The sequence below is a fragment of the Schistocerca piceifrons genome, chromosome 3 (assembly GCF_021461385.2).
Source record: "Schistocerca piceifrons isolate TAMUIC-IGC-003096 chromosome 3, iqSchPice1.1, whole genome shotgun sequence".
NCBI classification, from domain to species: domain Eukaryota; kingdom Metazoa; phylum Arthropoda; class Insecta; order Orthoptera; family Acrididae; genus Schistocerca; species Schistocerca piceifrons.
The window spans coordinates 744,841,157-744,863,808 of record NC_060140.1 but is presented as its reverse complement, the minus strand read 5'-3'; the positions used below and the strand labels follow the sequence as shown (position 1 = coordinate 744,863,808).

The window sequence follows — 22,652 nt, the reverse complement described above, 5'->3', positions numbered from 1 at the left end:
AGCCACGAAAAGCAATTTATAGGGATAGTTTGATGTTGGATGAAATGGGATCCGTCGGACTTCAGTAAGCAAAAACACTGACAGGTATCAGTTGACGTCCGTCGCGCGCTAAGCTTCGCAGTTGCAGCTGCAGATGCACCATCGATGCTGGTTGCCGCCCCCCGGCGCTCTGTGCGCCCTTGAACCTGGCCGGCGGCGGAGGCGGAGGCGGCGGCGGGTCGATAGCAGAGCACTGCACCGGCGCTGCCCCGGGCCCGGTTCGCTGAGAGGCCGTCGCCGTATTTTTAGCCTCCCTTCGTCCAATGCAGGTCCCTCAGTGAACGGCTGTGCATTGTTCATAGAATAAAAATCTCCACTACCCACGAACTGTTACGACCTTTGATACACGACAGTTTGTGATAATATATTATGCGGAAGAAAAGCCCCAATGAAACCAAAGTCGAAGAACAAGTGCAGGGAGATGGGCAACGTAGAGTTAGCACTTTTGTGCTACTGGAAACGACATTTTTGTTTGTTTGTTTATTCTAATCCCAAAGAAAGCAGGTGTTGACAGATATGAAAATTACCGAACTGTCAGTATAATAAGTCACGGCTGCAAAATACTAACACGAATTCTTTACAGACGAATGGAAAAACTGGTAGAAGCCGATCTTGGGGAAGATCAGTTCGGATTCCGTAGAAATATTGGAACACGTGAGGCAATACTGACCCTACGACTTGTCTTAGAAAATAGATTAACGAAATGCAAACCTACGTTTTTAGCTTTTGTAGACTTAGAGAAAGCTTCTGACAATGTTGACGGAATACTCTTTTTCAAATTCTGAAGCTGTCAGGGGTGAAATACAGGGAGCGAAAGGCTATTTACAATTTGTACAGAAACCAGGAGTCAGTGTAAGAGTCGAGGGACATGAAAGGGAAGCAGTGGTTGGGAAGGGATTGAGACAGGGTTTTAGCCCATCCCCGATGTTATTCAATCTGTATATTGAGTAAGCAGCAAAGGAAACAAAAAAAAATTTGGAGTACGGATTAAGATCCATGGAGAAGAAATAAAAACTTTGAGGTTCGCCGATGACATTGTAATTCTGTCAGAGACAGCAAAGGACTTGGAAGAGCAGTTGAACGGAATGGACAGTGTCTTGAAAGGAGGTTATAAGATGAACATCAACAAAAGCAAAACGAGGATAATGGAATGTAGTCGAATTAAGTCGGGTGATGCTGAGGGAATTAGATTAGGAAATGAGACACTTATAGTAGCAAATGAATTTTTCTATTTGGGAAGCAAAATAACTGATGATAGTCGAAGTAGAGAGGATATAAAATGTAGGAAAACATTTCTTAAGAAGAGAAATCTGTTAACATCGAGTATAGATTTAAGTGTCAGGAAGTCGTTTCTGAAAGTATTTGTATGGAGTGTAGCCATGTGTGGAAGTGAAACACGGACGATAAATAGTTTAGACAAGAAGAGAATAGAAGCTTTCGAAATGTGGTGCTACAGAAGAATGCTTAAGATTAGATGGGTAGACCACATAACTAATGAGGAGGTATTGAATAGAATTGGGGAGAAGAGTAGTTTGTGGCACAACTTGACAACAAGAAGGGACCGGTGGGTAGGACTTGTTCTGAGGCATCAAGGGATCACAAATTTAGTTTTGGAGGGCAGCATGGAGGGTAAAAATCTTAGAGGGAAACCAAGAGATGAATACACTAAACAGATTCAGAAGGATGTAGGTTGCAGTAGGTACTGGGAGATGGAGCTTTCACAGGATAGAGTAGCATGGAGAGCTGCATCAAACCAGTCTCTGGACTGAAGACCACAACAATAACATTGATTTTTACACCTCAGTCTTAACTGGCTTGCTGCTGCTCTCCATGTTTTCCCAACTCGGTTTAACTTTTATCAGTTCGTAACTACTGCGTCCAACTCCTTCCAAAATCTGACTTGCAAATTATAACTTTGATCCGCTATTACTATTCTTCCCCTCTACTGCTCCTTCCAGCGCCAAGTTAACTATTGCTGGATGGCGCAGCAGCTATCCCAGTAACCTGGTCCAGAAGGGATATCTTTGAGCAAAATAACGCGAGACGCGTCTTGCCCCTGCTACCATGATGTGCCTCGATGCAGAAGGAGTTTGACTGGTTCAAATGGCTGAAATGGCTCTGAGCACTATGGGACTTAACTTCTAAGGTCATCAGTCTCCTAGAACTTAGAACTACTTAAACCTAACTAACCTAAGGACATCACACACATCCATGCCCGAGGCAGGATTCGAACCTGCGACCGTAGCGGTCGCTCGGTTCCAGACTGTAGCGCCTAGAACCGCTCGGCCACCCGGGCCGGCGTTGACTGGTGCCCCGCCCAGCACGTTCTTCAGAACTCTGACCCAATGAAAACATTTGCACTATCTTATCAAAAATATCAGGACACCTACTGGCGGACGTTAATATAGGGTGCGGTAACCCTTCGCCTTTCTGGTGACTTGAACTATGCTGGGTATAGTATCAATAATGTATCTGAATGTCAAACAATGGCAGCCCGTTCTTCCTCAGGAGGAAAAAAACAGATAAGAAACTGATGTTGGAAGCTGGGGTCTGGAGCGAGATCGACGCTCTAACTCATCCCAAAGGAGTTCTACTGGTTTCAGATCGGGACTTTAAGCAGGTCAGTTCATTTCACGAATGTTATTGTCTCACAGATGCTGCTTTATGACAGGGTGCAGTCTCACGGTGGTACAAACAACAATCGCCTCCGAACTGCCCCTGTACTGTACGCAATACACAGTGTTGTAAAATATAATCATATCTTTTCTCATTTAGCGTTTTCTGAAGCGTCATAAGGGGAGCACGCCCCAAATACGGAAAAAACCCTCAGACCCTAACGCCATGTCCTCCATATTTCACCGGCGATACTAAACTCGTTCTCCAGACATTCATCAAATCCAAACTGTTCCATCGGATTGCCACAGCGTGTGGCGCGATTCATCACTACAGACCAATCGTTTGCAGTCATTGACTGTCCATTGTCAAAGCTCTTTACGCCACCTCAACGTTCGTCTAGCTTTGACTACAGAAACTTGTGGTTTATGAGGAGCTGTTCGATCAGTACAAGAGATCTGCTTTATATAGGTATACTTTCGGTTGTACTTTCGTGTTCCACTTTACGATCACATCTGCAACAGTCGTCTTGGCCAACTACAGAAAGGTTGAAATGTCCCTGATGGACTTGTTACTCGAGTAGCATGGCTCTTCAACGTTCAATATCACTGAGCTCTCCTGGCCGACCCCCTCTGATGTTACAGTCTCTGTACTGGCAACCCAACACTCTCTGCCACCTTTTATAATGGCGGTTCCGCCTTTCATGACACCTAACTGTCGACTTCGCATTACATAATGGTCTCCGGATACTTCTGATCAGTTAGTGTGGTCCTACTTTGCCGAAAAATGTGACAGTACGGTTGATGAACTCTGTCGTATACGAGGACCGTTCGATAAATAACGCAACTTTTCGGCTGAAAAAATGCAGAATTTGTTTTGGGACATTGTGGAATATTTGCGCTTCAACCCCTATAGTTTCATGAAGTTCCGATAGGTGGCTACACTATACGTGCCCTTCAAAATGCCGTCTGTAACGGATATGATTTCCAAGCAGAGCGCTGTCACAGTTTCTTCTGGCAGAAAACCAGAGCATCGCAGATATTAACAAGCGTTTGCAGAATATCTTCGGAGACCTGGCAGTTAACAAAAGCACGGTGAGTCGTTGGCCGAGGCGTGTATCATTACCGCAACAAGGTCGCGCAGATCTGTCCGATCTGCAGCGCGCCGGACAGCCTCACACAGCTGTGACGCCTGCAACGTTGGAACGTGCAAACACTCTCATGCGAGGTGACGCTTCTCCTTCTCCTTCGCCATGACAGCGCCTAAGGCCTCACACAAGTCTACGCACCCGAAAGGAGCTCACAAAACTTCATTGGACTGTTCTTCCTCATCCACCCTACATCCCGGACCTCGCACCTTCCGACTTCATTTTTTTGGTCCAATGAGGGATGCACTCCGCGGGAAGCAGTTTCTGGGTGGCGGGAAGGTTATTGAAACAGCGAGACGTTGGCTCCGACTTCAATTAGAGGAGTGGTACCACGCGGGCATACGGGCGCTCCCAGAGAAGTGGCGTGAGGCCATCGCATTGAACAAAGGTTATGTTGAAAAATAGGGGTTTGTAACCAAAAGAGCGGAGAATAATATTGTGCACACCAACTTGCTTTCAGAAAAAATATGTAGCATTAGTTATTGAACGCCCCTCGTAATTGAAGCAGCCTAGAATGACGTATCTTTATCTGTCGTTCCAGCTCAGTTCGATTTGAAGCCGAGCCGCATTAGAGCCATTGCTGCTGCCTAAGGTAGCATCTCGCTGTGCTGTCACGCTCCTTCTATATCCTCAATCACCTACCACTTTAATCATGCATTCTCTCTAATATACAGTATAGGAACAATAAAAAATCATCTCTAGTAGTAGTAGTCCAGTCACATTAAGCTGACCACCGCCTGGGTTCGGCATCAACCATTCACAGACGGCAAGTGGCAGCACTAGCAGCGGAGGGCGTATAAAGCGTGTCAGCGGACGCGGAAAACAGTGCAGCCGTTGTCGTATTACGGAAACAGGGCGATTTATCTGACGTCCGAAAGTACATGATCGTCAGCTTTCGGCCCAAGAGTGGAATCATTTCCGACAAGGCTAAGTTTGTAACCTGTACGAGTGCTGCCATGGTTAAAATATACCGTGCATGGCAAAACGGCAGTATGTAAAACCGGTATCGAGGCAACTTTGCCGGCCGCGGTGGCCAAGCGGTTCTAGGCGCTTCAGTCCAGAACCACGGTGCCGCTACGGTCGCAGGTTCGAATCCTGCCTCGGGCATGGATGTGCGTGATGTCCTTAGGCTAGTTAGGTTTAAGTAGTTCTAAGTTCTAGGGGACTGATGACCTCAGATGTTAAGCCCCATAGTGCTCAGAGCCATTTGAACCATTTTTGAGGCAACTTTGGTGCACCACAGGTCAATAGATGACAGGGCTGAATGACGGCTACAGAGAAGTGTACGTGCGAATAGACGTGTAATGATTGAGCAACTGTTTGCCCAGATGAAGCAAGGTGCTACAGACAGTGACTCCTCAACGATCGTTCAGTGAGCTGTTCTACATATGGTCCTCCGCAGCAGGTCCTCGTTCATGCAGCCATGATGTCCATCAGCGACGAAGGCTGGAATTTGCACGCCAGTACCGTAAACTGGATGTCCACTGAGTGGCGACAGCTGGTCTTTTAAGATGAATCACGTTTCATATGCTCCATCAGACAGACGGGCGTTGGCGTGTACGGCTCTGCAATAATCGTTGGAACGTTCCAGGCCGGAGGAGGGAGCGTTATGGTGTGGATAATGTTTTCGTGGCACTCCCAGGGTGATCTGTCATTCTGGAAGGCCTATGGATCAACAGAAGTATGCTTCTATCCTTGGTGACCATGTCCACCGGAACATGCAGTTTAGGTGTTAACAGCTCGCAGTATACGTGTGCGTTTCGAAGAGCACCAGAATGCGTTTACCATACTCCCCTGCCAGCCAAACACCCTCCGATTTGAAACCAGTCGAGACTCTGTCGGAGCACCTCGACTGGGCTGTTCGCGCTATGGATCCTCAACCGGTAATCCTAGCGCAGATGGCCACGGCACTGGAGCAGCATGGGTCCACATCGCCGTCAATAACTTCCAGAAGCTCATTGGCTTTCTTCCTGCACGTCCAATCATTCCTTTGATAGGTGGTCACTGAACCGTGGCTGGCTCATGCTATGCGCTGGATTAAACCTTCGTTGCGATTGTGTGTTTAGGCTCCCACAGTTATCGCGATTATGCTGTTATCCTCTCCTTCCGCGGGTGGCAGCAGCAGTGTGTATCGATATTCGCACCTTGGACTATCTTTGGCTTGGCGCTTATAGTTTCCGGCTGGGCGGTGTGCGTGGAGCAGCGAGGAACTGTCTGCGGGACGTTGTTTGGCCGGACCCGCTGGCGGTCTCTACGCGGTGTCGGAGCGTGTGGGACTGTTCCCATTGCTACGAGGTCCGTGGCTCACCAACCCTGGACACGAAAGTTGAGTTTTGATTTAATCTACCAGCACGTCAAGACTGTTCACATTGTGTCGTTTGGAGTTCGTTGTCGGCTGTTGGAATATTCCCGCGAGCAACAACGTGGTTTTCAAGTTAGAAAATTGTAGCCACCCTCCGGTGGAGTTCCACTGTATTTGGTTATTTGAACTGAGGTGCACCAGCGGAATCTTCTGCCTTGTGGCCGTTAACGTTTCGGTTACCTGCCCTGGCCGTTGACGTAAATTTCAGGCAGTGTAGTGTCCTCACCGTGTTGTTGCTGTCCAGCACGGTGTGTAGTTTGACAGCTCCATGTATGATTACTTGTGGGCGCCAATATCTTCTACGTTGTTCCGTTGAACTCCTTTTTGTGCCCTGGTCGGGTGAAGTGGAAGTTGTCTTGTCAGTGGGTCCGTTGACTGTCGGTCGGTTGGGTTGTCGTCGGATCGTGAATGGTTGGCCCAACTGCCTCTCTCACCTATGCGAGCATTAGTGTTTGAATTCCAGGCCGACCCTCGAACATCTGAGCGCCCTTGGATGTACTGCCTGTTTTTTTATTTGTTCTTGTTGTTTGTACTTGTATGGCTTCTAGCCGATTTTTTTTTAATTAAGATTTTTTTGCCCTTAAGGCGTAAGATTCCTTAGGCCTTCAGCCTAACTAAAAGAACTATTTCACGTAAGGCCTTTGGCATTTTAAAAACTGTAATGTTGTTGAATTTTAAGTGTTGGGCCTTCAGCCGATTTTGAGTTTGAGTTGTTTTGCTCTTAAGGCCTTCACCCTAAATTAAAAAACTGTTTCACGTAAGGCCTTTGGTATTAAAAAAAATTAATGTTATGGAGTTTTAAGTCTTAGGCCTTCGGCCGATTTGAATTTAAGGTGTTTGCTCTTGAAGTATCTGGTTCTTTGGGCCTTCAGCCTAACTAGAGAACTGTTTTACGATAAGGCTTTGCCTTTTAAATTTGTTTTGGTTGAGTTTTGCGTAATTAAGAACTGTTTTTTTTTAATTAATGTTGTTTAGCCTTAGGTGTTGGGCCTTCAGCCGATTTGAATTCAAATTGTTTGCTCTGAAAATCTCAAATTCTTTGGGCCTGCAGCCTAAATAAAGAACTGTTTTAAGATAAGGCTTGCCTTTTAAATTTCTGATTATGCTTGCGTTTTAAGTTATTGGCTTTCAGCCATATTTAAATTAAAGTGGCTTTCAGCCGGTAATTAAGTCCCAAAGATTAAAGCTGCGTGTTTTAAAAAAAATTTTTTTGGTCTCTTGTTATGTTTGATCAAATACTAAAGTTGTATGTTGGAGTGTAACTGACAGCTTCACAATTTAAGCCGGCCAGGGTGGCCGAGCGGTTCTAGGCGCTACAGTCTGGAACAGCGCGACCGCTACGGTCGCAGGTTCGAATCCTGCCTCGGGCATGGATGTGTGTGATGTCCTTAGGTTAGTTAGGTTTAAGTATTTCTAAGTTCTAGGGGACTGATGACCTTAGAAGTTAAGTCACATAGTGCTCAGAGCCATTTGATTCATTAGAATCCACAATTTAAACTACCTGTCCTGTTTTGTGGGTTAAGCTGGGCGTCTCAGTCGCATTAATGCCACTGGACCGTGTATTAATTTAACGCTTTCATGACTGATATTTTATGTGTGTGTTCCAGGTACGTACAGTCTGTACTGCTGGCCAGACATTTTACCTCGTGTTTATGTGGAGTCTTTGGTTTGACGGTGTCGTAAGTCCGAGCCATTGCGGAGTTGTGAAGCGAATCTGGAGAGGGAGTTGGTGGGCAGGCGGTATTCCCGAGCGGCACACACAGGGCTGGAGTGGCTGCCTGTGGTAGGCCGCGTGTGCGAAGCAGCAGCTTGGCGGAGCGTCGCGGGCAAGGGGTGCGTCCGGGCTGCATTGGTGACTTTGGAGCGGCCCGTTCAGGAGCAGCGCCTTGTGTGACGGAATGGGGTTGGCCGGGAGTTATGTGGCTTCTCACGGAATTGTTCGCAGTACTGAGTCCGTGTGAGCTGCTCCCCTGGCTACTACCCTTATTGGTGACCCACTTTATTTGAACATTACGAATATGGACGTTATTCTTCATTTCTCATAATTAGTTGTTACTGTTAAAGCTCCGCTGCCTGCAGTATACTGTATTTTCCTACACCATGTCGGCATAGTTGTGATTGATCTGGCCGGCCGGGGTGGCCGAGCGGTTTTAGGCGCTACTGTCTGGAACCGCGAGGCCGCTACGGTCGCAGGTTCGAATCCTGCCTCGGGCATGGATGTGTGTGATGTCCTTAGGTTAGTTAGGTTTCGGTAGTTCTAAGTTCTAGCGAACTGATGACCTTAGAAGTTAAGTCCCATAGTACTCAGAGCCATTTTGATTGATCTGGCTTGCTTGTGCCCGCGTTCTTAGTCCATTCCAGTGTGTCACCTTCTACGGAACTCCTTGATGGCTAATTAACAGTTGCAAATTGTAATTCTGGAACTTTTGCCACTGAACTGAATGTGATCTGGAAGATAGGTGTGTTCACTGTCTGAAGGTGGCGCAGTGTAACCTTACTATTGTGAACTTTAACCAGCTTTGACTCCATAAGGAACGATGTGCATAGCGAACGTAGACTGTTGGGAAGGGTAGGAACATAGCTATCAGTCGCAGTCCCGTTATTTTTTATTATTCTTGAATTTCCAGATTTCATCTATAAATGGCCATCTTCTGTCCTAAAATACAAGGAAATTACAGAATCAGAACTGGCTGGCTCTGAGCACTATGGGACTTAACTTCTGAGGTCATCAGTCCCCTAGAACTTAGATCTACTTAAACCTAACTAACCTAAGGACATCACACACATCCATGCCCGAGGCAAGATTCGAACCTGCGACCGTAGCGCAGAATCAGAACTGATGTAGATAAAACAATACGTAAAAAACCATGTTATCCAATAGCGGTGATCCAGTTTGGTCAACATATCATCTGAAAGAGTTACAGTCCAACAAAATCCGGCGCTACATGTCACCATAATATGATCTTATTGTTGTATAGGCAGAAAGAAACTGAGATGATTGTTTACAACAGGTACAGCAGCCTCAGTTTGCTTCATTTAGAATAAATAAGGTCCTCTATATTAAAAAAATAACTAAACCAGTTTCATTAGAAAATAGTAGTTTAAAACCCCTTCTTGATAAATAAAATCAGCAAGTATATTTGCACATTACTTTTAAATACATTAAGAAATGTCGACTTTATCTTTGTTGTTCATATGCGGGGGTGAACATTAGTAAAACCGACAAACTGTCCGCCCCCGTTAGCTGAGTGGTCAGTCCGCTGTTAGCAGCGGTGGGGCAAGGTCGACGTGCCTGTGTCCGCCTGTTAGCGTACCGCGCGCCCGAGTGAGTGTTTACTGTTTACCTTCCGCTGCGGCGAGTGTCACGCGTCCGTGTCTCGTTAGTGCCATGGAGCACTCGTACCGCAAGTCCACAATTAAGATCAAATTTCAAGCGGACTACGCAAGACCTCGAGCACTTGACATTGAACGTTTCATCCGAGAAGAACTTCGTATTGCACCTCAAGACATCATTGGGATCCACTTTTCTATAATACAAAGTGTCGTCTACATAAAACGGATCAATGAAAAGGCGTGCACTGATGTTGTGTGCCGACACGCTCATGGACTTAAATTTAAGCATCCTGATGGCCACATAGGAACTATCACGATCGACCACGCTGGATTAGGCCTTCGCGCTCTGAGGGTCTTCGAGCTTCCATTCAAAGTCCCGCCAGATGTTGTGATGACAGCTTTCAAACCGTACGGCAACGTGCTAAGCCACTTGGCTGAAAAATGGCAAACGTTTGAGACGTACCCCGTCTTAAATGGAGTGCGACAAATTAAGATTGAACTGACAAGCATGTGCCATCCTATTTAGTAACTGGCGGCTGCAGAGCCATTGTCATGTACGACGGACAACCGCGTACTTGCGCCGGCTGTGGTCAGGAAGGACATGTCCGATCGGCCTGCATTCAACGCAGACTGACTCAGACACCAGTTGGTGAAGTTCCATCCCCGGCGACGCCTACAACACTCCCCATCTCGTATGCAGCGGCAGCAACCGCAACAGCTGTTCCTACCCAGGATCGTAACACCATATTGCAGTCAGTGGTCGATGACAGTGTGGCGGACAGCATATCCCCCTCTACGACGTCATCGGCAGACTTGCCTCATGACGGTGATCAATTGTGCCACCGAGACGCACCTAAAGAGAAGATGGAAGTAGAAACGGAAATTGTCCCGACTTCTGCCTTCCTACCAATGGAGACCGCATCAGATGATTGCCGCCCGCCCTCTGACACAGAACAACATGTCCGAAAACAACGGTCCCCTCGAAAACGCAAGAAACGGCGCCATACGCCATCCGATGATTGCCTGCTTCAGATGTGTGACTCGGACGAACATCCGGCGTCGGACGACACTCAGGACTCTACCACCACAACTCACCCTTCCCGTCACGATGCTACGGCGGATACAATTTCTGAGCCTCGGTCTGACAACATCACTTCCGCTACTGAACATGAGCGCAAGCGCTCTACTGACAGCACTAATCAACAGTTACCAATTGCTGCATCTGATTCTTGGGCGGATGATGTCGAGGATGAGCCACAGCACCAGGAGGATGCCGAAGGCAGAGATGGTCCCTCGGCTGTACCCAGCACCGACCAACCACAGTGACTACGGCTGTATTGTCAGCCTCTGTGGGGCTGCCCCTGTGGGGCTGCCCCTCCCGCCCACACCTGGCCTCCTAAACAACCCAGTTGCCGACCTGGCTGACCAAACATACCGTCTAGCGACGATTAACATCAACAACATACGTGCCCGACATAAACTAGCGATGCTACAGGACCTGCTCAACGCAGCAGACATCGACATTGCGCTCCTACAAGAGGTGTATGTCGCAGACTTCAAGGAACCCTATGGCTACAAGACTTGGGTCTCACATGCGTCTGCCAATGGCAGTGGTGTGGCGATCCTCCTCCGCGAGGGTATATCCGCAGAAGACGTCGAGTATCTCCCTGACGCCAGAGGCATGGCTCTTACTATCCAAGGAGTCAGACTTATTAACGTCTATGCACCGTCAGGATCTGGTCGGCGTCGCGAACGATCCACCTTTTTCGCTCATACAATCACGCCCCTCTTTATGGGCCGTCAGGACGCCTTGATAATCGGAGAGGACTTAAACTGTAGCCAAGCACCTAAGGATCAGTTACCACATCATTCTCCCTGCGCAGAACTTGCGACAATTATAAATAATCTTCAATTGGTGGACTCGGGGGAACATGTCTGTGGCTCGGATTTACTCACTACACGAGCCACTCTTCCAACCGCATCGACCGGATTTACATCTCGCGCTCCATAGCTGTGGGAACAAGAGCTGCCGAAGTTTGGCCCACAGCTTCTTCTGACCACGAGGCCTACATCTGAGCTATTACCCTCGACCGCCAGAAGGTATGGCACAGCTGTGGTCCTTGGAAGTTGAACGTCCGCCTAGCCTCTCAGGAATGCCGCCGCCTTAGAGAGGACACGTGGGACTCTTGTAGCCGACGGCGTGACACCTACTGGTCTACACTGTCGAGGTGGTTACTCTGCGCCAAACCAGCCCTCCGGAAGACCTTGATAAGCTACGGCCGAGATGTTGCAGCATGGAAGAGACATACCGAGGACTCTTACTACAGCATCTTAAGGGAATGTACAACACTGCCGTACTCACCTGCACGGCAGGTGACGGTGAACCGTACCAAGGCACAGATCATCAGATTAACACATTGCCACCTTGAGGGTGCGATAGTCAGAGCGCGCACTCAAGACAGAGAGGCCGTGGAGGAACCGTCCATGTACCACGTCATTGCATAACGACGGCACCGAAGCAGGACACTGATCCAAGCTATCACGACGGAAGACGGACGACGCCTTGATACCCAGCGCGACATAGGAAACGCCCTTCGCGCTCACTACACTAGGCTGTACTCGGAACATCGACATCCCCTAGAGGTGATCGCCGAAGTCTCTCAACTCACTTATGGCACGATGTCTCCGACAGCGGCAGCGGATTTGACTGCAGATGTAACGGAAGAGGAAATCATTGAAGCAATACAGGCTGGGGCTGCTCGTAAGTCCCCGGGACCTGATGGCCTTCCTCTGGAATTTTACCGGACATATCAACAATTGCTGGCACCAGCATGGACTGATATTTTCCGCGAAATTATATCTCCCACGACGCAAATCCCTGGGGCTTTCCTAGAAGGACTGATTGTGCCCATACACAAACCACCAGGCGGATCCAGGATCAGTGACTATCGGCCCTTGACCTTACTCAACAGCGACTTGAAGCTTTTTCACCCGGCTTCTGGCGGCACTCCTAAAGCGATCAGTACGATGTGTTGTGTCGCAGGACCAGGCATCGTTAGGTGGTGACCATAATATTCGCACTGCACTGTGCCGATATCGAGATATGATCGCGCTAGCCAAAGCTCGTCAACTGCCAGGAGTTTTGGCCTCACTCGACTTTAGCCAGGCCTTTGACAGAGTCGACCAGACATTTTTGATGGAGGCACTGCGACACATGGGGTATCCGGACATCATAGTTAAGGTACTGATGCGTCTCCTACGCGGCGCGACGTCCAAGTGTTATATAATGGCCGTCTCACGCCGCCGATACAGATCCAGCGACCGGTGCGACAAGGCTGCCCTCTTTCGGCGATATTGTACGCCCTCGTCTTGGAATCACTCCTCTGCGGCCTCCGACAACGCCTGACTGGGATGTCCCTTGGTGGACACACTTTTTGCTGCACTGCCTATGCGGATGACCTGGTACTCCTTCTTCGCAGTAATGACGATGTTCGTGCAGCACTGGCGTGGGTGGCTACCTACGGCGCGGCATCGGGGAGCCATCTCAATCTCCACAAATCACACGCCCTGTCTATAGGCAGAGGTCTACCCGACGAGAGCGTCGCACCGCTACGAATCAATGACACAATCCGCTGTCTTGGCATTGAATTTACATCTGACATGAAGCGTTCAACAGCCCTTAACTATAGGCGTTTATTGAATCAGATTAGAGCAGGAATAAGTGACCACCGTCTTAGACATCTAGACCTCCTGCAACGGACACGATATGCTAACGTCTATTTGGCGTCACGTATCCCCCATTTTGCACAGATTCTCCCGATACCACCTACCCTGGCTCACCGCATGTTGGCGGTTTTGGGATCCTTTGTTAATACAGGCATGTTATTTAAGATTCGTTACGAGTCCCTAACCCTCCCGAGGAGCAGAGGGGGTTTAGGCCTTTGTCATGTTCAGAACAGAGCGAAGGCCCTGTTCGTCAGCTGTCACCTGCAACTGTGGCGACCAAGGCCGACGTGCCTCACAAGTCTCTTACTGGAAGCCTTACGATCAATCTCACTCGCACCCCCTGTGATGATATCGGACATCCCAGCACCTTTCTTCTACATTAGCCAATTCTTTCTTGAATTAAGGTACATCCGCACCGCACTACTACCCACACGCTTGATGATGACGAGGGCGACATATGCTGCCATGCAAATGAACAGGACGCCGAATGTGATTGAAAGCAAACACCCCACTACAAAGTGGCGCGCTGTGTGGCAGGCAGTGAATGCCACCACCCTTGATACTGACGTGCTGTCTGAATGGTACGTCACTGTTAATGGGAAATAGTTGTGCCAGTTCCGCCTACATTACATCCACCTCGCTGATTCACCCTTGTGTGCCACATGCCAAGTGATTGACACGGCTGAACATCGTTTCGAATGCGGGTCGGCAAAGGACGTTTGGTATTTGGTGCGTCAGATATTGGCTTTTCTCACACGCAATACTCCCGACAGGATAACTACCCAATCACTTGTTTTCCCCGATGAGACGTATTTCCCAAGAGCAAAAACGAACTCTGTGACGTGGATCAGCGGCCACGCTGTTCACTACCTATTCGGTAATGGCGAAAAGACAGTACCCGATTTTTGGTATTACCTCAACGAACGACATTGTGCGATCGTCAAGAACCCTAAATACAGGCAATATTTTTCTAACTTTCTTTGGAGCGCATTCCATAATCCAGCCTCGCAGCTGGATTATCGATGACATGAGAAGATAACCATAGCACCTCTTCCCAGTTCCTTTTTTTATGAGACTGAACAAACAACGGAAACAACAGAGCAACGAGACGACAGTCATCGAAAAATTCGCAGCGGGCTATAGTATGGAGCATCCTTTGTCGTAACGGGACGACTTCCTATTATTCTGTTTATGTAGCCGAAGAGGAACGGCCTTCCTTTTATCCATTTGTATAAAAATAAAATAAAATAAAAATAAAAAAGCAGAAAACAAACCTTCCAAAATCCTTTTTCCTTTTTTTATTTTTGTGAAAAAAGTGGCTAGGATAGCTGGCTAAAAAAAAGTGTAAAAAAAAATAAAAAGAAAAAACATAAAAAAGTGGTCAGCGCGGCGGAATGCCACGCCAAGGGGCCCAGGTTCGATTCCCGGCTGGGGTAGGAGATTTTCTCCGCTCAGGGACTAAGTGTTGTGTTGTCCTTATCATCACTTCATCTCCATCTCCGAAGTGCAAGTCGCCCAATGTGGCGTCGAACGTAATAAGTACTTGCCCCCGGCGGCCGAACTTCCCCGAATGGGGGACTGCCGGCCCACAATGCCGTACGCTCATTTCATTTTACCGACAAACTCCAGGGGCGGATTCATGACTGTGATTGGAGGAAAAGACGTCCTATGAACACGTGTCCCAAAATGGACGTTGTGAGTGCAACGACAACACATCGTCCCGGAACACAGCACAGAGTTGCATGGCATGCAAGTCGCAACAGATGTTCAACGTGGCCTCCATAGGACTACAGGTGACAGGGATAGCAGCGCTTGTCATGCAGGACACACATAATCGTACTTTGACTTACATCACGTTGGCGGGTCACTTGCCTGGAATTGTACTAAGATCGTCTCAATACCCTGTAGAACCCGGTCCTCCAAATCTGGTATACGCGCAGTCCGCCGCCTCCCTGCGAGTTTGTATGTCTGAAGGGATCCATAAAACACAAACGCCCAAAAAGGGTTTGAAATGTTGTGTGATGTGATTGGTATCTGTGAGGGTACTTGTTTTAGTATAGCTGTGCTATCTATCCACCGTTTCCATCTGCTTGCCTGCCGACCGCGGTGGCCGTGCGGTTCTAGGCGCTTCAGTCCGGAACCGTGGAACTGTTGCGGTCGCAGGTTCGAATCCTGCCTCGCGCATGGATGTGTGTAATGTCCTTAGGTTATTTAGGTTTAAGTAGTTCTAAGTTCTAGGGGACTCATGACCTCAGATGTTAAGTCCCATAGTGCTCAGAGCCATCTGCTCGCCTGTACACAAACACCATATCGGCTTGTTTGCAACATGAAAACCGGATCATTCTGTTCGTTACAGCGCACTGCGTCAATCACATAGCCTGCAACACACAAGGAACACTCGGCACATGGACAGAGCAACTGTCATTCCTCAGCGCCATCTACCGTGGCGATGCATCCCCGGACATATCTTCGTAGGACTCTTTTCCTCCATTTCCTGACAGGAATTCGTCCCTGCAGTTTGTCGGTCTTATTAATGTTCACCCTTTATTAGAGGTGAAGCGATCCACCAAAACGTATGCAAAAGATCATTAATAGGTTCATACAACTGTCCTATACAGAACTGTTACATCAAATAAAAAACTTAAAAAACTGAAGATAGTCCTGATAAAATACCATTAAATACCAATCTGAAATTCGACAAATGCTAAAAACGAGTGTAGTCGTCCTAATCATAGTGGTTTCCTCTAAATAATTAATATGAAAGAAATATAGAAGTTCATACAAATCGTTTTTATGATGATCAGTTATCTTAATAGTGAAATATTGAACATCAACAAGAAAAGGTCAATTTATCCACGTACATTTAATGAAACATTATTGATGTAAATTTGGTAGTTAGCGTGTGGTTTAGCTCCGATTGCGGTGCGTTACTTCCAGAAACGGGTAAAACAAATTGCCTTATACCTAGCCCCTGAGGCTAATAGTTGAATAGTGATTTACTTGTTTAATGGTAAAACCGATATGGCATTGGATAGTAGCAATGAAGAGCTGTCATATTAAAGGCACGCCAAAATTTCCATATTATTTATGAACATTTGTCTAAACATTTGTTCTGAGAGCCTGTTTTACGATTCAGATTGCTGAGCTTGTCTGCAAAACCATATTTTGCTTAATTCTCATGTGCATGCTACCAGTATACGCTGTTCGAAGTGTCTTGACAGGTATAAAAAAGGAATATATTTTTGGTGTTTCCCGACTTCACTTCAGTCCTTCGATTCCAGCAGCCCGTGTCTTGCTTACCTACCATATCAATATTGATATCGTATGAAAGTACGTGCGTGTTCGACGGCCGACAATCGAGGGCATTTTTTACGTGTTAGAAATAGCAGAAGACGAAAGAAACTGACTGAAAGCTACCACTGAACAGAAATCTAATTATTAAGATCAGAAAGTACACATGGTATTAATAAAAATGATTATGCATTTGTAGAATATATTCCATTTCAAAACGCTGGTCGTACAAGGTGTCTTAAGGAATTCGTGAAGAAAAAGTAGAAAGATCACGTGTCCATTTATCTTAATCGCTAAACCATTTTAAGTACATCCATGCAATGCTGCGACTTTCTCGGGTGGAAATTTCAAAATTGGTAAGATGTAGGATGAAATAACACGCCTTCACCAGCCTCAAGAGCCACAGACTGGAATATTATTAGCGGCTATAGTCCGTATTAAAAATATTTAAGGTACTATTACTGTGGTGTCACCGCCAGACACCACACTTGCTAGGTGGTAGCCTTTAAATCGGCCGCGGTCCGTTAGTATACGTCGGACCCGCGTGTCGCCACTATCAGTGATTGCAGACCGAGCGCCGCCACACGGCAGGTCTAGAGAGACTTCCTAGCACTCGCCCAGTTGTACAGCCGACTTGCTAGCGATGGTTCACTGACAAAATACGCTCTCATTTGCCGAGACTATAGTTAGCATAGCCTTCAGCTACGTCATTTGCTACGACCTAGCAAGGCGCCATTATCAGTTGCTATTGATCTTGTAATTCATGTATCATCAAGAGCGATGTTCACCAATTATGGATTAAAGTTAAGTATTCCAGAAGCTACGTACGTTTTTTACTAGTCTCATTTCCGTGTCCTGTTCCAGACCTCACGCCAGCCTGCGTGAGCTTAAACGCGTGCCCTTCGGCCTCCCGTCCTAGTGGATTGGCTGTCTTGCCAGTCCACAAAAATTACACTCTTCTCACATCTTGCAAGAGATTACTGGGAGACGGGTTGAGGACGCGAGTTGTGTGTCGTACCGCTGAACCATACCGGAGACAGAGACGTGTGAGCTGTAGAATCATACTCAGCTCAGACACTGAGAGGGCATCTCGCTTCTGCCTGTGAGGGTCAGCCAGCATGTTCGTGTTAGACCTGATGAATGGTCACGGAAAGTGACGAGTCTCGAGAGCCACACCTCTCCGGCTCCCGGAACCATGTGCTTTGGGGCTATTGGATACATCAAGGCTGTTTCGGTAATTGTTGAACGGAGACTGAATGATCGCCAGTAGGCAAGCAGAAAGGTAAACCCTGTTGTCGTACGATTTATACCGAGGAACGTATTCCAGCAGGCTATTGACGGTGTCCACGCAACAGTTCAAACCACGAACGCCTTGATGAATGTAAGCACCCGTAATTCGCCTGTCTGCTCCTCCGTTTCGTCGCCCACAGACCACATTTGGGACGCGATGGCAAGACGTACACTTTCATACCAGCCGCCAGCCAGCAATCTGCATGAAATGAAACTTAACGTGTTTCAGGTATGGCAAGGAATTCCTCAGAGTAACATTCGGAAGCTTTTTGCTTCCACGTCACAACGAATAAAAGACTGTGTTCGTGCGCCTAGGTGTCTCTTCTCATACTGATGTTTACACGGCTGCACAGAATCTAATAAATATAAGACTGGAGTCTCAGGGTGTAACAGTTTCCATTCCCGTCAGTGCATTTATGTGGTACATAGCTCCACTTTCGGCTGCCGCCACTCCAGATGTCGCGACGAAGACCTGACTGGGCGATGACCTCTGGCCCTGTACAGGAAATAAAGGGAGGTGGATCGAAAGTTCATGAGTCGTTACCAAAGCCTCCAACATCGATTTTCGAATACACAGATATTACCTCGCTTTCCAATCTCAAACGAGGAACGCTGTATGTTGCTGTTTAAAACCCCTGCGGACAGGGGTAGCTCACAACTGGTTAAAGTCATATTTTAATTACACACAGAAAAAGGTCATTCGTCACAGTAATGTGGCATCTGATAGGGGCACGGTTAGGTGGGCGCTCCCCGAGATGTCAGTGCTGTTTCTTGCATACGCAGTGTCTCTCCTAAGAGTCGTCAGGTTCGTTTTCTCTGGTATTTCGGTACATATCAGCAATTTAGTTTCTGAAATGTGTAGCTGGGGTATGCCCAAACAAATACTGCGCATCATGTCTATCAAAAAATGGTTCAAATGACTAAGCACTATGGGACTTAACTTCTGAGGTCATCAGTCCCCTAGACGTAGAACTAATTAAACCTAACTAGCCTAAGGACACCACACACATCCATGCCCGAGGCACGACTCGAACCTGCGTCCGTAGCAGCAGCGCGGTTCCGGACTGAAGCGCCTAGAACCGCTCGGCCAAAATAAATTGTACATATCTGCCAAAACACCACAGAAAATGTGCCTGACTACTCTTAGGAGAGACACCCTATATATAAATGAATTGATAAATGAAAAGCACCAGTTTGCTTTTGTTCTACCAAGAACCGACGGAAGATTCTGTTAATATGATAAATGAATTGCCTAATATGACAGGTGATTCCAAGATATTTATCTGCTGATGTCATTTGCTAGATAGTGAAGGATGTTGGATGCAACATAGGCAATGTACCAAATAGTATAGAAAATAAACTGATGCTAAATCACAGTAAGACTTTGTTTTTACAGTTTCTAACACACAACTCAACTAAAACTGACATTTCGATTACAGAGAATGGGCATATGTTTAGTAAATCTGAACAACTGAAATACCTAGGTATTCAGATAAATCGTAAGCAATCATGGAAAGCCCATATTCAGGATCTTGTTCAGAAACTGTATGCTACTACTCGTATATTTACCATTACAACAGTATCTGAAATAAGGACGATCCAACACTAAAATCACATACGGCATTATATTCTGTGGTAACTCTTCCCATTCTTCCAAAGTGTAGTTTTGGCTCAGAAACGGGCAGTTCGAGCAGTTCGCAAAACATTTGTCGACCGCTGTACTGAAGTCTGTGAGTTCCGTCTTCAGCCTCTCATGTATGTGTTTTCTTTAATGTCTTCCGTTGTTAACAATATGAGCTTATTCCCAAGTACTGTATTAGCAGCTTTCACCGCATCTCCATAGCTCTTGTGCACAAATCTTCTTTTCAATAAGTTACCTCAAGAATTAAAAGGTATTAGCAATAATCCTCGCACTTCCAACTCTAAACTGAAAAACTTCCTTATGGCTCACTTGTTCTGTTCTGTCGGGGATTTCCTGGGAAAAAATTAAGCTAATTCCTGTGTTGTATTGTTGATTATGCTAATGTGCCCTCTCAGCAGCTTGTCGTCTGGATACGTTTCGTGTAAATTTATTCAATCTGTTGTTACCTTCCTAATGTTTGTTTCATGTACGGATTCATTCCATGACCATGGGAATCTGATCCTCAATTGTGTCCTAGGAATTAGACTCTTACAACAAAATAAAAATAAATCAAAAAGGTGATTATGGTTTCGTTCATCGGCGCTGATTTCATCTCTTGTTACTTGCAACGTTTACTTTCTACTGCGTGTTCAACCATCGAATTAGCGTTGATTTTGGTTTCCATAAGTTACGTGGTTCGCGGCAGTAACCTACTTTGTTTTTGTCAGGCTCCGGTACAAATTTATTTTTATGAAACCCTGTGTTTCAGGTTTTAAGAACCCTGTCAGTGTGATCCTACACAGAGCTCATTTATTAAATCCGGGTATCTTATTTATTTAGTTTTTTGCTTTTATTATAATGTGAAATTTTGGTATTTCGAAAGTTTTACACTGTTTAACTATTTTCGGTTTCAGCAACTATTGTACGCTTTATACAGGCTCAACTATCGGTGAGAAGGCTGAGGTTTTCAGAGGCCATTAACGAGGAAGGGCAGAAACAGGAATCAGTAACTCAAGAAGTTATAAGGTACAGTTAATGACATCTTATCAGCGTAATGGGAACTAGAATAAAAGTGCACGTTTGATATCGCGGGCATAACATGTGCCACTATGGTTAGGGACCAGTTTACTGTTCTTCAAGAGAATAAACACTTCAGAATCATAAGTAGATATTCGCGGGCTCATCGCAAAAGCAGTATAGGATAGGCCATAAGTACCATTACGTACAGGGACATAGTGAAGTGGCTGAGGCACAGCACTCGCTTTCTAGAGAAGTAAGCTTCAAATCTGTGTCCAGCCATCCAGGGTTAGGTTAACTGTCATTTTCGTCGATCAGTTAAGGTGAATGCTATGACGATTCTTTTAAAAAGTGCACGGTCAATTATCTTCCCCATCCATATCCAATCAGAATTTAGTTCCGTCTCTAGGGACTTCATCGTCGACGGGACGTAATGGTAGAAATATTTTATAATTTCGTCAGTACGCTGGCAAATCGTAAGGTACCGACAGAATGAAAATGACACTGACATATGGAAACAATTTTCATGCGGGATTTCAACCAACATTATGATCTGCATTCCGCAGGATGCAGTCATATCGTCTATTCAGATTGATTTAAGTGTATGATGAACATGCTTGTAAGTTTTGAACAGAAACAAACTCATCCTCACACTAGACAGTATCCCCAATATTTAGCACCACACTTATACTGACGATAAAAGATTCTCATCTGAGCAATTTGAGATAAGAAACCAATGATGAATGTTGTAGTGTTAATAATACAATGTGATTCATCTTTTGCAACTGAATGTTTATATTGCTTTCGACCAGGTATGCTTTCACCTATTCATATTTGATGCATATTCTTATACACATGTGTTGTTGTTGTTGTTGTGGTCGTCAGTCCTAAGACAGGTTCGATGCTACTCTCCATGCTTGTCTATTCTGTGCAAGCCTCTTCACCACTGCATAGGTCTTCCCCTACAATTTTTAACCTCCATCCCCACGCACGCACGTACGCACACACACACACACACACACACACACACACACACACACACACACACACACACACACACACACTTCCTTCCATTACCAAACTGACGATTGCTTGATGTCTCGGAATGTGGCCTGTCAACCATTTCCTCATTTTTACAGTTAGTCGATCTCGGCACCTAATCTTCAGCATTCTTCTTCAGCATTCTTCTTCAGCAACGCATTTCAAAATGCTTCTACTCTTTTCTTGCCTTAATTGTTTATCGTCCACGTTTCACATCCGTACATCGCTACACTACAAACCATTGTAGGAAAGACTTACTGACTCTAAAATTTATATTCCTGTTAACAAATTCCTCGTTTTCAAAAATGCTTTCCATGCTATTGTCAGTTCGTTTTACATCCTATCTTGTTCGGCTACCATTGGTTATTTTGCTGCCCAAATAGGCCAAGAGAAGTCTTCTAGTATAGCCGCGCGGAGTGGCCGCATGGTTTAAGGCGTCATGTCACGGACTGCGCGGCCCCTCCCGCTGGAGGTTCGAGTCCTCCCTCGGGCATGGGTGTGTGTTGTTATTAGCATAAGTTAGTTTAAGTAGTGTGTATGTTCAGGGACCGATGACCTTAGCAGTTTGGTCCCTCAGGAATTCACACACGTTTGAACATTTTTCTTTTAGTATCAAATATCAGATTTAATTTGAGGAAGAAATTTCTCCGAATGTACGTTTGGAGCATAGCACTGTATGGTAGTGAATAATGGACTGTGGGGCAACCGAAAGAGAGATAATCGATCGGTTTTAGATGTGGTACTGCAAAAGATAATTAAGGCCTGTGCTGTGTCGGGACAGTGACATCCACCCTGTCGTCCAGACTTCCAATCAAGATTTCTACGATTAGTGCTTCTTTCAAGGTGATAAAGCACCAGCACACGTGCTCATATCGTGAATTCCAGTCTCTTAGCGGTAGGAGTCAACCGGATGGAATAGCCTGTGCTGAGATGAATCCGACAGAGCATACTTGGAACAAATTGTGACTTGAAGCGATACGTCGCACCGAGCCCCCTTATATACTCGAGTGTTTTCAGAGGGGCCTTAATCAAATGTTACGAACTTGGACAGTAACGTGTCTACCACTACGAGGACAGTACGTCAAACATGCAGTCATTTCGCAATGAGTTTAAGCAACACGATATTCAATGTTACCAAATAGCAAATTTTTATTTTACAGACTAATGTGCAA

At 46.2% G+C, this 22,652-nt stretch overlaps 1 protein-coding gene and 1 non-coding gene across 3 annotated transcripts in view; both read right to left on the bottom strand.

The window, feature by feature from the left end:
- LOC124789364 (laccase-6-like) overlaps positions 1–22,652 on the bottom strand; it is a 389,375-nt gene that overhangs the window by 250,164 nt on the left and 116,559 nt on the right. The window lies entirely within an intron of this gene.
- Trnap-ugg lies at positions 2,252–2,335 on the bottom strand. The gene has a single exon. It is a non-coding gene; the product is annotated as a tRNA-Pro (tRNA).